The sequence below is a fragment of the Triturus cristatus genome, chromosome 7 (assembly GCF_964204655.1).
Source record: "Triturus cristatus chromosome 7, aTriCri1.1, whole genome shotgun sequence".
Lineage (NCBI taxonomy): Eukaryota > Metazoa > Chordata > Amphibia > Caudata > Salamandridae > Triturus > Triturus cristatus.
In genome coordinates, this window is record NC_140590.1 from 343,239,436 (window position 1) to 343,256,322 (window position 16,887).

The window sequence follows — 16,887 nt, forward strand, 5'->3', positions numbered from 1 at the left end:
TAAAATAAACTCGTAAAGAATCACGCTAAGCAAGCGCAAACGGAAAGCTGCAAACAAGTAAGATTAGTAGTAGCGCAGAAGAGCACCTGTGTCATAATCACAGAAGACTTTTAAACGTTATTAACCTGGAATGTATTGCAAGCAGCAACATTCTAGCTGGTTGGAAGGAAAAAAAGATATTCGCAATATATAACATAGAGCAGAAGAACAGACACAAAGTTGTAATAATTAAATAGGTACTCACCAAGCCCCGGGACCTCCACTCCTAGCAGGTCCAGCAGGTCCTGCTCACGGTCCAGGATGTCAGACCACCGGTGCGTCAGCTGTGCCTGGGTGCGCCGGACCCCAGAGATGCGCGACACTGCCCGGCGCACCTTCCCCCACCGCTGCCGACGCTCCCGGAGGCCGTACCCGGACCCAGGCCTGCCACCTGCTGCCAGGGTTGAGGGGAGGTGGCGCTGCACAAAGAAAATGAGTGCAGCCAACTCCGCCTCCCCAAATAAGGCCCGTGCATGCACCCCTTGTGGGCGCCGCCTTCCGCAAGGAAGGCGGTCGCGGCTCTGGCTGCGCCGGCGAACAGCCCTGCCCTTGGACATGGTTCTGGGGACGGGGCGGGAAAGAAAAGGTAAAATAAATAAAGGAGTAAAGGAAATAAATAGCGGGCAATACAAAGAGAAAAAGTAGCTAAAAAACAAAAAAAAAGTACACAAAAACCAAAAATATAGAGGCAGGAAAATAGTTAGAGAAATAATAAGTAATAAAGATCCAAAAAAAGTGGCTATAAACAAAGGATTGAAAAGATTTAGGGAGGATTGAAAATCAGGCCCCAGAACCATGCAATAGAGTGGAAAACAAGATGGCCGCGCCCGTTGCGACCACGTGCGCAAGTTCGCGCGATATTTTCTCCCTGAGCAAGCAAAAAGCAACGCGATCAAGTAAAAGCGATCGCGAACAGGAAATATCGACCGCGAACATGCATTGCGCGACCCGGAACAGGAAGTAAACAACGCCAGAGGGCGGGACAAGTGAAAACAAGATGGCCGCGCCCGTGAGCGACCGCATGGGTAAGTTGGCGACCCGCGAACACGCAAAAAATACCGCGAACAGGCGGCAAAAAAACTTCCGCATCTTCGCGATATTTCCGGCGTGTTTGCGGAGATTTTCTGCATTCTCGCGATAATTTGCGGAGGTTAATTCCGCAAATTCCGCCCACCCCTACAAGGGACTCACGTCTGAGCATACCCTGCCAACTTATGGCAAACAAAGCGGTACAAAAGGGGGTGGTGATGGACGGAGCATCAGAACCAATCAAACACTCACACCCAGTCAACAGATCTGGGTTTGATCCATCACCGTTCTTTAGCCCACTCTGCCACCCCAGTTCAGACATGGCCATATGCAAATCAGTCTGACCCTGTGCCTCATGGGAACAGTCCAGCCCGAACTGCCAAGCCATGCCTTCCCTGGACCGGAAACAAGCTTCCTAGGACTGGTTTCTGGCATTTCAGCCGTCTTCAGCCAGGCTTGCTTGAATCCAGTGGCAAAGTGAGCAAGGGACTCACGTCTGAGCATACCCTGCCAACTTATGGTGAACAAAGCGGTACAAAAGGGGGTGGTGATGGACGGAGCATCAGAACCAATCAAACACTCACACCCAGTCAACAGATCTGGGTATGATCCATCACCGTTCTTTAGCCCACTCAGCCACCCCAGTTCAGACATGGCCATATGCAAATCAGTCTGACCCTGTGCCTCATGGGAACAGTCCAGCCCGAACTGCCAAGCCATGCCTTCCCTGGACCGGAAACAAGCTTCCAAGGACCGGTTTCTGGCATTTCAGCCGTCTTCAGCCAGGCTTGCTTGAATCCAGTGGCAAAGTGAGCAAGGGACTCACGTCTGAGCATACCCTGCCAACTTATGGCGAACAAAGCGGTACAAAAGGGGGTGGTCAATCAAACACTCACACCCAGTCAACAGATCTGGGTTTGATCCATCACCGTTCTTTAGCCCACTCTGCCACCCCAGTTCAGACATGGCCATATGCAAATCAGTCTGACCCTGTGCCTCATGGGAGCAGTTCAGCCCGAACTGCCAAGCCATGCCTTCCCTGGACCGGAAACAAGCTTCCTAGGACCGGTTTCTGGCATTTCAGCCGTCTTCAGCCAGGCTTGCTTGAATCCAGTGGAAAAGTGAGCAAGGGACTCACGTCTGAGCATACCCTGCCAACTTATGGCGAACAAAGCGGTACAAAAGGGGGTGGTGATGGACGGAGCATCAGAACCAATCAAACACTCACACCCAGTCAACAGATCTGGGTTTGATCCATCACCGTTCTTTAGCCCACTCTGCCACCCCAGTTCAGACATGGCCATATGCAAATCAGTCTGACCCTGTGCCTCATGGGAACAGTCCAGCCCGAACTGCCAAGCCATGCCTTCCCTGGACCGGAAACAAGCTTCCTAGGACCGGTTTCTGGCATTTCAGCCGTCTTCAGCCAGGCTTGCTTGAATCCAGTGGCAAAGTGAGCAAGGGACTCACGTCTGAGCATACCCTGCCAACTTATGGTGAACAAAGCGGTACAAAAGGGGGTGGTGATGGACGGAGCATCAGAACCAATCAAACACTCACACCCAGTCAACAGATCTGGGTATGATCCATCACCGTTCTTTAGCCCACTCAGCCACCCCAGTTCAGACATGGCCATATGCAAATCAGTCTGACCCTGTGCCTCATGGGAACAGTCCAGCCCGAACTGCCAAGCCATGCCTTCCCTGGACCGGAAACAAGCTTCCAAGGACCGGTTTCTGGCATTTCAGCCGTCTTCAGCCAGGCTTGCTTGAATCCAGTGGCAAAGTGAGCAAGGGACTCACGTCTGAGCATACCCTGCCAACTTATGGCGAACAAAGCGGTACAAAAGGGGGTGGTGATGGACGGAGCATCAGAACCAATCAAACACTCACACCCAGTCAACAGATCTGGGTTTGATCCATCACCGTTCTTTAGCCCACTCTGCCACCCCAGTTCAGACATGGCCATATGCAAATCAGTCTGACCCTGTGCCTCATGGGAACAGTCCAGCCCGAACTGCCAAGCCATGCCTTCCCTGGACCAGAAACAAGCTTCCTAGGACCAGTTTCTGGCATTTCAGCCGTCTTCAGCCAGGCTTGCTTGAATCCAGTGGCAAAGTGAGCAAGGGACTCACGTCTGAGCATACCCTGCCAACTTATGGTGAACAAAGCGGTACAAAAGGGGGTGGTGATGGACGGAGCATCAGAACCAATCAAACACTCACACCCAGTCAACAGATCTGGGTATGATCCATCACCGTTCTTTAGCCCACTCAGCCACCCCAGTTCAGACATGGCCATATGCAAATCAGTCTGACCCTGTGCCTCATGGGAACAGTCCAGCCCGAACTGCCAAGCCATGCCTTCCCTGGACCGGAAACAAGCTTCCAAGGACCGGTTTCTGGCATTTCAGCCGTCTTCAGCCAGGCTTGCTTGAATCCAGTGGCAAAGTGAGCAAGGGACTCACGTCTGAGCATACCCTGCCAACTTATGGCGAACAAAGCGGTACAAAAGGGGGTGGTGATGGACGGAGCATCAGAACCAATCAAACACTCACACCCAGTCAACAGATCTGGGTTTGATCCATCACCGTTCTTTAGCCCACTCTGCCACCCCAGTTCAGACATGGCCATATGCAAATCAGTCTGACCCTGTGCCTCATGGGAACAGTCCAGCCCGAACTGCCAAGCCATGCCTTCCCTGGACCGGAAACAAGCTTCCTAGGACCAGTTTCTGGCATTTCAGCCGTCTTCAGCCAGGCTTGCTTGAATCCAGTGGCAAAGTGAGCAAGGGACTCACGTCTGAGCATACCCTGCCAACTTATGGCGAACAAAGCGGTACAAAAGGGGGTGGTGATGGACGGAGCATCAGAACCAATCAAACACTCACACCCAGTCAACAGATCTGGGTTTGATCCATCACCGTTCTTTAGCCCCCTCTGCCACCCCAGTTCAGACATGGCCATATGCAAATCAGTCTGACCCTGTGCCTCATGGGAACAGTCCAGCCCGAACTGCCAAGCCATGCCTTCCCTGGACCGGAAACAAGCTTCCTAGGACCGGTTTCTGGCATTTCATCACCACCCCCTTTTGTACCGCTTTGTTCGCCATAAGTTGGCAGGGTATGATCAGACGTGAGTCCCTTGCTCACTTTGCCACTGGATTCAAGCAAGCCTGGCTGAAGACGGCTGAAATGCCAGAAACCGGTCCTAGGAAGCTTGTTTCCGGTCCAGGGAAGGCATGGCTTGGCAGTTCGGGCTGGACTGTTCCCATGAGGCACAGGGTCAGACTGATTTGCATATGGCCATGTCTGAACTGGGGTGGCAGAGTGGGCTAAAGAACGGTGATGGATCAAACCCAGATCTGTTGACTGGGTGTGAGTGTTTGATTGGTTCTGATGCTCCGTCCATCACCATCCCCTTTTGTACCGAGAAACAAAACCACCCAAGTTTTGGTTGTTATCATGCATGTTGTGCAACTGTATAGCACTTTAAGGTACGTTATTCAAATAAATAAAAACAATCTTAGGGAAGGACGCATTTAAAATCAAGTATTGCTGGCCATGCAGAACAGCCATATGATAGCTCCAGCTGCTCTATAAACCAAATGTGAATTGATTTGATGCTGTTGCAAAGCTACTTCTTTACTATCTCCAACCCCAAACACAAATTTGGTTATTTCATTCTGGTGAAGAAATTCAACAAAAGTTTCTAAATTCTCCCACTTTTGGACATTGAAAGTCACCATTTCTGTTGTTCTACTGACCGAGCAAAGCACAGAGCAAGAATTTTGATATTCTTTCTTGAGTTGACTCTCCTTGACCTTAGACTCTGTTTAAAACTGAAGACAGCTCATTACCCACTGCCAGCTAAGGGAAGGCACCTATTAGCTTGGTGTTATATATTTGGAAAACCTTAATGTGAAATGTAGTTTAGCCCACTCTTCAGTGGCCCAACACATCATGGAAAATTTGATGCTCAACACAGGCTGGCTATAGGTAGACTGGAAAAAGCTGGAAGAAATGGCAATTTTCCAGAGACTCGATTGCATCCCTGTTGAGTTTAGTTTGCCTAAACAGATGAAAGCATTCCTGTTCAACATCTTAATAGCAAGACTCTGAGATTTTGTAACCAGCTTGTTTTTTTGATAGTGAGGGGAGAGATAGATCAATATCACTGTATAAGACATTACGATTTACCACAACTTGCTCTGTGAATGGTGTATAGAAAGGCCCAGAAACAGACAAAGAATTGTGTCCTTCAGACACACAACTAAATTCAAAAGATGGACTGTTTCTCAAAATTAGTAATATTTCTGATCAACCCATCATTATGAACTAGCTGCTTCCATTTTTTCCCAAGAGAAGTCGGCATTGGTTATGTGTGACTGTAGGAGGGCAAGTGGACAACAAAGGAGTAGAATTAACAGTGCTGGTACACATTAGGAACCACTAGACTATTATGTGATCTTGTATGATCTTGGCCCCCTATTGGACAGAATTCTGGAGACAGATCTCCAATAACAGTGACAAAGAGATCACTCTCACAGATAGGTGGGCTCTACTGTATAACTCATATTCTATAGCACACCACACGTTCCATCAGCAGAGATGCCTATCTATAGCTCTAGGGACAGCCAAAATAGCTATATTTAGACAGTGGCGTTCCTTCAGCAAAGGGACAGGGGAAGAATGGCTAGCAGAAATATTCAAAATGAAATCCCATGAACAGAAATAATATACAGGATACAAGATTAAATATACATTTTTCTTGAGCCATTGCCCCATTTGTAGATCCTCAAGAAGTCATATAAATCTATATGTGGGGAGCTAGAATTAGAATAACAGTCACCAAAGTAAAATGTAACTATAAGTGAGACGGACAACTCCTAACAAGACCAAAAGACAATGAGGCTCCAGTAGAAGCCAGGGGGCAAGAGTGTCCAGTGAAAGGGATCATATGCACTACCACTGACCGATGCTCTGCATACTTGTTCTTCTATGTGGACAGTGACTGTTTTGTGTGTTGTGCTTTATGTTCCGATTGTGTTGTGTTCTCGTGGCCTACAAGCATTCTGAACATTTCTTGCTTATAGAAGGCACTTGTTTACAAATTGTGGGATCCACTGTATGTTATGTAAACCCAGTAAATAAAGCCTCCAGATAAAAGGACTGACAAGACTGGAAATGTGCAGATTGGTTAAAAACACAAGTGGGACTTTACCCAAATGAAGGAGAAAATTAAGGAACCTGATCAGACACTGGGGTACCCAAAAGGAGGAGATTCTCGCTGAGCCTCACTCTTTTTAGCATTGATGTTTCTAAACAGGCCCCTCTTATCAAAAGCTTTAACCTTGATATTACCTCCTACTCTGATGACACCCAATTGGTAGTCACAGCCAACAATAACGACTCGTCCGGACCTACGCGATGCCAAGACTGTATTAAAGCAGTCAGTCTCTGGATGAGCAAATATTGCTTAGAACTTAATTTGGGAAAACTGAGGTGGTATTGTTTGGAAATCTCTGGACCGCAGCCTGGTGGCTGGACAAGCTTGGTCCCCCTCCTAGGCATGTGACCAAAGCCAAAAATGTAGGCGTCATTATCAATGACAAACTTAACCTTGGAGACCAATTGTCAGCAGTTGTGTCCTCCTCTTATCACACCCTCAGGATAATCAAGGGGATTCTGCCTTACATTACTGAGAAATCCCCAAATGAATGTGATCACACCCCTAGTCCTTTCAAAGGTGGAGTAATGCAATGGTCTCTACATGAACCTACAAGAAACACTTGCCAATATACTCCATTTGGTTCAGAATGCTGCAGCTAGAATGATCCTGGATCTACTGAAATTCCACTTGATCTCCCCTTTGGTATCCGTATGCTGCACTGGCTTCCGGTTTGCAGTCGGGTTAAACTCAAGGCCCTCTGCATGGCTCATAAAGGTCTGCATCACTCAAAGGCACTCCTTCCGGTGGTACTCTCCCAAAAGACCTCTATGTTCTGCAGGGTCCAAAACACTGAGGATTTCCAGCATCAAAAAAGCCAACTGGGGTGGTAGGAGCTTTGTTGCCGGTAAGGTCAAACTGTGGAAAAGCCTGTCCACATTAGAGCCATTCCTTCCCCTTTGGCATTCAGGAAAGAGGTCAAGACGTGGATCTTTAACAACTAAGAAGTTCTTTTTACGGCATGTTCAGCTAGCGCCAAGACACCCATGGGTATTTGCGCCCTTTACAAATGTGCTTAACATAAAAAGCCAAATCATCAGGGATACATTTCAAAGACTGAGAGCAATCCACTATAGAGGGTAATTGAAGCTCTTTTTCGAAGAAAGTATTTATTTCCTCTGTACTTTGGGGCAAAGAAGAGTGAGGTATTAAGTACTGTATTGGATCCACGGCAATATTCTGCGGTACAGCAGGAGCTCCCCTTTCTTAGGCCTTCAGTAACATTCTTTCCGGTGGATACTCTAACCGCAGATTTCTCACCTTAGAAAATACCCCTGGTGACAGACTGGATCTGGAGATGTTTCCTTGCAGTGGACCTGTGCACGGCTAGGTGGAGTTGTGTGGCTCCATATGGCCCCAGAAGTGTTGGAGTGAATGAATGAATGAATTCTTTATTGCTCGATTAACAAAAATCATTGCAATTAAAACATCTTAGAAACAAGACAGTATATAAAAACATTATCACATTCCTGTAAATAGTAGGCACCTATATAAAAAGACAAATCTGTAATTACAAGCCATACCAAAACTATGAAAGCCTTTGTGAGCTTCTATTTAAAACAGCCACACAAGTATCCACAACAATTTGTAGTTGCATTCATAGTTATACAATAAAATCCAATTAACCTTATAAATCATTGTGCAAATCAACTATAAAATCCATTCATACAGAGACTGGATCATTACATATTAAAGTGCAAACGTGCGGTAAACAATACTTCCATTGTGCAAACAAGCTAAAAAGCTGCATCGGTATCTTCCATTGTGCAAACAAGCTGTAAAGGTGCATCAGTATCTTCGTTGTTTAAATTTCTAATAAATTACCATAGCAGCATAGACACTAAATCTTTCATTAGGCTGTAATGTGCAAATAAGCAGTTAAAATGCATCCATGTATTCAAAATTTCTCCTAGAACCATTTGATTTGATTATAGTATACCTTAGACAGTCAATACCAAAGAATGTTCAACAGCACATAAAAACTTTATCAATTGACAGCAGCAGAATCAACTTGCCTGATAGACATAAGATAAGAGCCTGAAGAACCGATCTTACCCCAAACTTCAGACATAAGGGTTTTAAAAATATACTACATATTTCAGGCGAATTGGGACACACACATACTATATGCGATAGAGATTCATGTGGCCACCCACACTACACTTGGTACTAGGCCACTGCTGAATCCAAGTCGGCGTGCCCTCCTTAGTTGGGTTTATAATAAAAAGACTGATCTGAATTAATCACAGTCCATGCATGAGTTTTTGCAGCTAAAGCAATTTTATCTGCATTGAAGGAATTAACTTTGATTAGTTTTTTTAGGATTACTTTATAATTGGGCATTATCAGTTCGTTAAGCCCAATCTGCAAGCCAGTTTCATGTAAACAAGTTAAAATATAGGAACTCTACGTAGCATTATAAACAGGTTTAGTTATTTCAAGCCATCAGGTGTTCGCTAGGGAGGCAGGATGGCATGAAAACATAGAGTTCATGCATTTCAAAAATACCCCTTGAGACACCATACACTGTCTTTGGAGACCAAACTCCAATCATATTTCAGCTTGACCCACTGACCTGGGATCCCAAAAGTTGCTTTATAAGCCTTGATTACTAATAGATCCAATAGCTTGCATCTTTCCTCCTGGCGATAGGTGAGCCACATGTAACAGTTGGCTGGAGCTTTGGTCTCATGACTTTGAGGCGATGATCATATGATTGGCAATTCAGTGATTTATGCAGACGTTTAAAAGCAAGAATTAAGGTTACGTTTTTGCCTTTAGATCTTCAAAATAATTCTTAAATGAAACTCTATTATCAAATAAAATCCCTAAGTATCTATATGCTTTTACAACTTCGATTGGCCCACCTCTGGTCCTCCATGAATTAGTCTTTAGTTTTGCTGGACTCATTTTCATGATTCTAGTGTTTTTAACATTCAGTTCCAGGCCATTCATTAGTATATTATCATCAAAAACATTTAGCAATCTTTGTAGACCTACAGGGGTTTGAATCAACAAAATAATATCAACTGCATTTTGAAGATAGCTTATTTGCATCTCACCTAATCTTGGAGAATGGGCGTTAATAGAATCCAAATTCTGCAGAAGATCTGATAAAAATAAATCAAACGGGCAAGGAGGGAGGACTCAACCTTGCTTTAAGTCATAGTAGGTTTTTATTTTTTATTATAAAGTACCACCGTCACCCATCCTGACCTGAACCCAAGTATTGGTATACAGAAGAATTATGCCTCTATCAAGTTCTGTAGAATGTCCCAGCCAACATGTTTTTTCCATAATAAATTTCGTGGAACTGAATCAAGGGCCTTTAAATCTACAAAGGCGATATATAGATTTTTCTTTTTTAAACTGCCCGCTCTGCTAATAAAGTAAGGGCCAACAGGTAGGTAATGGTAGATTGACCCTTACAAAAACCTGTTTGATTGAGTGGAATTATTACCTTGCTGTGTTGCCCATTTTTCCAGGTCTATGAATAGACATGAGGCAAAAACCTTAGCGTTGACATCACTTAAAGAAATTAACCGGTAATAAGCAGGGTTGTCAACCAGGCCGCTTTTATAGATAGGCAGTAGGATACTACCTTGCATTGATTCAGGCACAATTTCCGATACCAGTACCTCGTTGAACAATGGAGTTAATATTTCGGCCCACATATCAATATTGGGGAGCCCGTTGGAACCGGGAGCACCATTTGAGCGAAGGCCACGTAGGAAATGGAGTGGTGCCACATGTATGTCGCACCCATGTACGCTGACTTTTCCCTTTCTGAGCACTCAGAAATAGTGCATCAATAACTTGTTGTAACAATTGGAAACCAGGGTGAGGGGGCATGGTGTGCAAAATAACAATGGAATGGGGCGCCTCCTGAGTAATGACCAATAGCTGAGAATAATTCAAGCATTTCATCCATCACTTATTTGTATACTTCAGTGCAACACCTTAAGTGGGACGGATATGCCCAGCCATGGGTCCTATGCACGCTGTCCCACTGGAACAAGTTATACACGACTGATGAGCATTATTAAGGTAAAACTGGTCTTGAGTTGCCTGTGTTCCGGTTCAGGGAGAACGTGGCCTGGCAGTGTGGGCTGGACTGTTTCTTTTTGAGCTGGGTCAAGACTGATTTGCCTATGGTTATGTTCAAAATGAGGTGGTATGATGTGCAAAATAACTAATGAACTGGGATACAGCCAAGTAATTACCAGTGGCTGAGATTAATTCAAGCATTTATCCATCACTTTTTTGTCTATTTCAGTGTCACCTTAACTCCACAGAAGAAGGCAGTGTGGAATCTGTGGTTATACGCCCAAAAGAGCATTATCGAAGGTAAGTAACTAGTTCTTCTAACCGCAGATCCCTCAACTTCAAACAGATACCAAACCAAGCAGGCAAAGTGACCTTTCCACCTGACCTTTCTGTAAAGGCAAACGTGCATCATGAATGTATGCACTGCTGCCCAGGGCGCCGGTTGGCAGATGTCAAGGATAGGCACTCCACAAGCCAACGCTGTGGTAGCAGCTTTAGCCCTGGTGGAATAGGCTCTCAGACCTTCTGGAGGCTGCTTGTGGGCTCCTCTTCCAATGGGAAAGAATGCTGACAGAGCGATGGATCACCCAATGTGGAAGAGAATCATTACTTTTGGTGAGAAGACCACGCAAGCCCTCAGTACCAATCTGTATAGGAAAAAGGTGGTGTAGGATGAAAGGATAAGTTACTTACCTATAATCCTAGTTCTCTTCCAGGGGTATCCTCATCAAAGTCACAAGCACTGAATATTCCCACCGATGTGTGGGAACCCCGGAAATAATAAAAATGATATATGAAAAATATATATACACACATATATCATTTTTGCAAATATAAATAAACTGCTTTTGCAAACACATAATGTATGTATAAAACACAGGAGGGCAAGTACCTCTTGAACTCTTTTTTAATGAGTAAATCGCATGAAAAATTGCAAAAAAGCAGACATTGTTAGCCTTCAGGCTTCATTTTAAACCAATAGCATGGAAAATGAAAACATTTGCACACAGAAACTGGCACCGTGCCTTTAAGGCAGCCATGACCCCCAGCTTCCCATCATGCCTCAGGGGTGACAGTTAGGTCAGTTGTTCTTTGCGTAACTCTGAAGGACAGGGCACAAAGATATAGTTTAACAATGAAGTAATCTCATTTGCCTTGGGAGGCGGGTGGGTTGCTTATGACTTTGATGAGGATACCCCTGCAAGAGAAGTAGGATTACAGGTAAGTAACTTATACTTCTCTTCCAGGGGATCCTCATCAATAGTCATAAGCATTGAATAGAATAGCAAGCCCATCTTCCACTTGCAGACAAATGAGAGTGAACGACCCAACTTACAACAACAGCTGTAATCAGCTGTTGAACAGATTCCTCAAGGAGGCCTGGCCTACTTGGGTGTCTGCTCTGGTGTCTGAATCTAGACAATAGTGCCTTGTAAATGTATGGACGGACCTCTAAGTTGCCGCTATACAGATCTCAAAGATAGGCCCGTTATTAAGGAAAGCAGTCGTAACCGCCTTTCCTCTCGTGGAATGCGCCTTGAGAGCAGGCACCAAGGGGCTATTGAGCTAATTGATAAGCTAACTTGATGCATGAAACTATCCACCTGGAGATGGATCGTTCTGAGGCTGGAAAACCTGATCTTATCGGCCCACTGTTAACGAATAATCCACTTGGACCTATCCAGTTAGAACTTTAAAACCCTTTTCAGGTCAATTGAGTGCAAAGCCCTCTCAGATGGAGTAGAGGGATTGGGGAAAAAGGTAGGAAGTGGAATGGTCTGATTCACATGGAAATCTGACACCACCTTCGTAAGAAAGGAGGGATGAGTCCTCAACACCACCGTATTGAGATGGAAAACAGTGTACGGTTCCTTTGAACAGAGTCCTCGTATTTCACTCACTCTGCGAGCTGTGGTGTTTGCTACCAGGAAAGTTACCTTCCATGTGAGGTGTTGCAAGGTTGCTTTGGGGATAGGTTCGAAGGGTGGACCCATCAACTTTGATAGCACCAGGTTCAGCCCCCAGGGCGGTGAAGGAGGCCGGAATGGAGGGTAGACCTTTTTAAGTCCTTGTAATAAGTCCTTCACAACCTGCAACTGAAAGAAGGAAGGCTGAGCAGGTGAACGCCTATATGCAGTAATGGCGGCTAGGTGCACCTTAATTTATTATTTGTAAATCTGTTTATTGGCATTTCTTAGTGTTAAACAAAATACACAATACATTTTGAGATCCGGATGACTTACATTTGAAATAGCCTCAATAGTGCCTTTCTGACCATGTATGTATGAACTAATGGGAGCGGGCTCATCACCTAATCTTTAATAAAGAATAACATAGCGGGCCTCATGACTAAAATACTAACACAACGTCCCCTTTGAAATCATGTCGCTGAGGGACCTCACCAAGGTAAGCCTCCAATATTTCACCCGCTCAACCCCTACGTGCTTCCATAAACAGTTGACTAACCATAAGGAAATGGGGCAGAACAACAGACACCCAGATAAAACAACAACAGCAGAATCCGGCCTTCGTTCCAGCAACCCCTTATTCTGTCCCCTGGTCCGCCCCCCCCCCACCCACAAACCCCGCGACCTCTATACAGGCTGTGTGAGCAACACTATCTCCTTTCCCTTGTGCCCCACCTAAGCAACCAGGCCCCCGATACAACACTTCATGCCCCAGCCTGAGTGTCACCCCGCCCCACAAAAGGGGCGCCCCCATCTCGCCCCCCGTCGACCCCCCCAGAGTCCCCCTCAAGTCGCATCATGGCCTGTAGGAGTGCCTCCCATTGACTCGCTATTGGTGTTTGTCTGAGGCCTAGTGTCTCCTCCCGCAGGAGGACCGCGCCCTCTGCCCTCGCTCACACCAGCAACTAACCCCTCCATGCTCGCGCGTGAGGCGGTTCTGCCGCCTTCCAGCGCTTGGTGAGCAGTCGCTTCGCCACCACCAGTCCCAGGTCAGTAAACCTGGAGGCAACCCTCATGGAGGGGGCTCTGTGAAAAAGGTGCAACAAGTAAACCGGCCATTCAAATGGGAGTCGACGGCCCGTACATGCATTGAGCGCTGCATGAACCGTCTGCCAGTACAAATCCAGCGCAGGGCAGCTCCACAACATGTGAACCAGCCCAGCATCCAGTTCCCCGCAGCGAGGACAGCCCGCATTCGCACGGTGGAAATACCGATTGACAGAGTCGGGTGTGAGATACGCTCTATGTAGAATAAAGTACTGTATTTGGCGGAATCGCATATTTCTGGGGATCTTCGTCGGGCCCTCCACCACTGTCCCACTCCTTGTCTGCCATGGGCTGGGCTAAATCCGTTTCCCACTTACGGCGCAGTGGGGCTAGACTAATCGCAGCGTGTGTACGCAAAGAGGCTGCGAACCACCGGATCATGTGCCTCCCACGCCCCATGACATGTAGGTATTGCATCGTGAGATGCTGCTCCGGTTCCACGCCGAGATCGCCCCACCGGCTCGTCAGCGTCGCCACCAGTGAGCGGTGACGAAGAAAGTGGCCAGGTGGTAACCCCGACTCCTCCACCAGCGAGGCAAATGATAGAAGAACACCGTCCCGGTAAAGGTCCCCCAATGTGTGAATGTCCGTCGCATTCCAGTCTGCAAGCTCAGCAGCACACAGCACCCTCTGTCCACTTGGAGAACCCTCTATCGGTATGGCTGGGGCATATGGAGTACGGTTCCGGGTCAGGTGGAGAGCACGCCGATAGCACTGGTAGGCCACCCTGACGAGAAGGGGCACCGGCCTCAACCTCCTTGCAGCCGGGTGGAACATCTCAGTGACACCAGCCAAGGAGATGGGGGGCGCCGCGGTCGCCGTGTCGTCGCGTTCTCTGTCCGCCAGCCACCGAGCCACCCACTGCAGCTGCGCCACCAGATAGTAATGTGCAAAGCACGGCATCGCAAGTCCCCCCTGGCCAGAGGGGAGGCATAGCTTGGGCAACGCAACTCTGTGGCGTGCGTTTCCCCATACAAAGTCTCGAAGCGAGCGTTCCAGGGCTGCAAAGAAGGACGCCGGTATGTAAACGGGTAGATTAGCGAAATAGTAGGGTAGCCTGGGTAGAATCACCATTTTGATTAAGGCGATTCGCCCCGTAACCGCGAGAGGAAGGGTGCCCCAGAATCGCATCTGAGCCCTGGTCGCTGTTACCGCCCTGCCCAGATTACCCTCCACAAGATCCGCCGGTTGCCGATATATTTGGACACCCAAATAATGAAAGGTGTCCGGCTGCCACTTGACCAGCACGCCCCCAAGACGGTACTGCGGGTCTCGGGTCCCGGCTCGGAACGCATAGGAACACGACTTTGCGGCATTCACCCGGAGACCCGAAATCTCGGCAAAGTCGGACAGGGCGCGCTCCAACTCCACCGGGATGCACGTCACATCTCTGACAAAGACCAGAAGGTCGTCTGCGTAGAGTGAAACCCGGTGGGTCGCATCGCCCAGGGGGATGCCGTCCGTCAGTACTCCACAGAGCGTAGCAGCCAGAGGCTCCATGGCGAGCGCAAAGAGAAGGGGCGAGAGAGGGCACCCCTGCCTAGTTCCGCGACCAATCGGGATGGCTTCAGAGATGTAAGGCCCAGTTCTCACCCTCACCACGGGGTTCTTATAGAGGAGTGCCGCCATCTGAAGGAACCCGAGGCCCAGCCCATAATGTGACAGCGTCGCCACTAAGTACCCCCACTCAAGACAGTCAAAGGCTCTTCTCTAGGTCTAGGACTAAGCAGCCCACCCTAGGCCAGTGTTGCGCCCCGTCAGTAGCCACCCGAAAAAACCGCCTCAGGTTAAGAGAGGTGCTGCGTTTCGGCACAAAACCGTTTTGGTCTCTGTGTACCACCGCCGATACCGTTGGTGCCAGCCGTTCCGCCAGTACCTTGGCCAGGATTTTGTAGTCCGCGTTAATAAGGGCAAGGGGGCGGTAGGACCCCAGGCTGGTAGGGTCCCGGCCAGGCTTAAGCAGGGAGACCAGATAGGCCTCTCGCATGGAGGCAGGCAAAGTGGACTCCTCGAGGGCCGCAAGATAGAGAGTATGCAGCTTGGGCACTAGGGACTCCCGGTAGGCCTTGTAATACTCCGCCGGAAGTCCATCCGGCCCGGCGCTTTTCCAGAGGCCAAGGAGGTCACCGCATCGCCTATCTCCTCTACTGTTAGGGGGCATTCCAATGACTCCTGGTGCTCTTCGGGGACCGTGGGCAATTGGGCCTCCTCCAGAAACCGATCTAGATCCTGTGCCTGTCTGCAACCCGTCGATCTGTATAGAGGCGCGTAGTGTGCCGTCAGCACTTGATGGATCTCCCACTGCGTGTATACCATCACCCCGTCAGGCCCTCGAATAGAGTCTATCGGGGCGTGTACCTCCTCCTGCCGAATCAACCAGGCTAGTAACCGCCCTGCCCTGTCAGACGTGGTGTGCACCCGAGCCGATTGAGCCGCATAGTTGTGGCATCGCAGCCGCTCAAGTAATTCAGCGTGACGCGTCTGAAGCCGCGCCAGTCGGATCGAGTCCCGACCTCCTCCCTCACCGTGGCGTTCACACGACAGAAGGCGAGACTCCAAGGCAGCGAGCGACAGTGCAAGTCGCCTACGGATATTCAATATCGCCCCTAGACAGTGTCCCCGTATGGTGGATTTGTGCGTGTCCCACTCCGTCAGCTCACTACCTGCGGTCCTCTCATTCAGGTCGAAAAACTGCTCAACCGCCGTGCCCAGGGAGGCGCGGAACTCAGCATCCTCCAGCGCTGCCGACTGTAACCGCCACGTTGGGACAGGGGGCCGCCCGGGGTCCCAACGCAGACGCAAACTAAGAGGGTTATGGTCCGAATGGGTCGGGCCCAAATAGTCTGCCTGGTCTATCAGGGGAGTCAGAGAGTGAGAGCCCACCACCATGTCGAGTCGGACATGAAGGTTGTGCACCGCTGAGTAGTACGAGTAAATGTGGTCGCCAGGGTGCAGGCTGCGCCACACATCACGTAAGGCCCAGTGTGACAACCAGTCAGTGAGGCTCCTTGCAACTGAAACCGCCTGCGTGCTGCGGAGGGGCGGGTAGGACCTGTCTAGTTGCGTATCAAGGACAGCGTTAAAATCCCCACCTAGTAGCCAGGGAACACCCGCGTACGGTGCCAGCACCGCAGAAAGGTGATTCAAGAACGACGATTGGTCGGAGTTCGGGGCGTATAGGGAGCCAATTAGCACGTGCTGTCCCTGAAGCTTCCCCCGGACCAAGGTGTACCGCCCAGAGGGGTCCACCACTGTGTCTATGCATGTGAACGGAGTGCCCGCCCTTACCCAAATCAATGTGCCACAGGCGTGTGCGGAATATGTGGTCCCGTAAAGTTGACCCCTCCAGCGAGCTCGCAGCCTGTCAAGTTCCGGCTGTGTCATATGAGTCTCCTGGAGGAGGGCGATGGCTGCCTTATATCGCTGCAAATAGGCAAAAACAGAATAACGACGTGCCGGCGTGTGCATACCTCTTATGTTCCATGTAATTACCCCAGTGTTAGCCATCTGATACTAGCAGGACTATGTAGGG

General features: G+C 48.5%; 1 protein-coding gene across 4 annotated transcripts in view; it reads right to left on the reverse strand.

The window, feature by feature from the left end:
* The window catches only part of SYNGR4 (synaptogyrin 4), a 670,375-nt gene that overhangs the window by 35,543 nt on the left and 617,945 nt on the right, over positions 1-16,887 (reverse strand). The window lies entirely within an intron of this gene.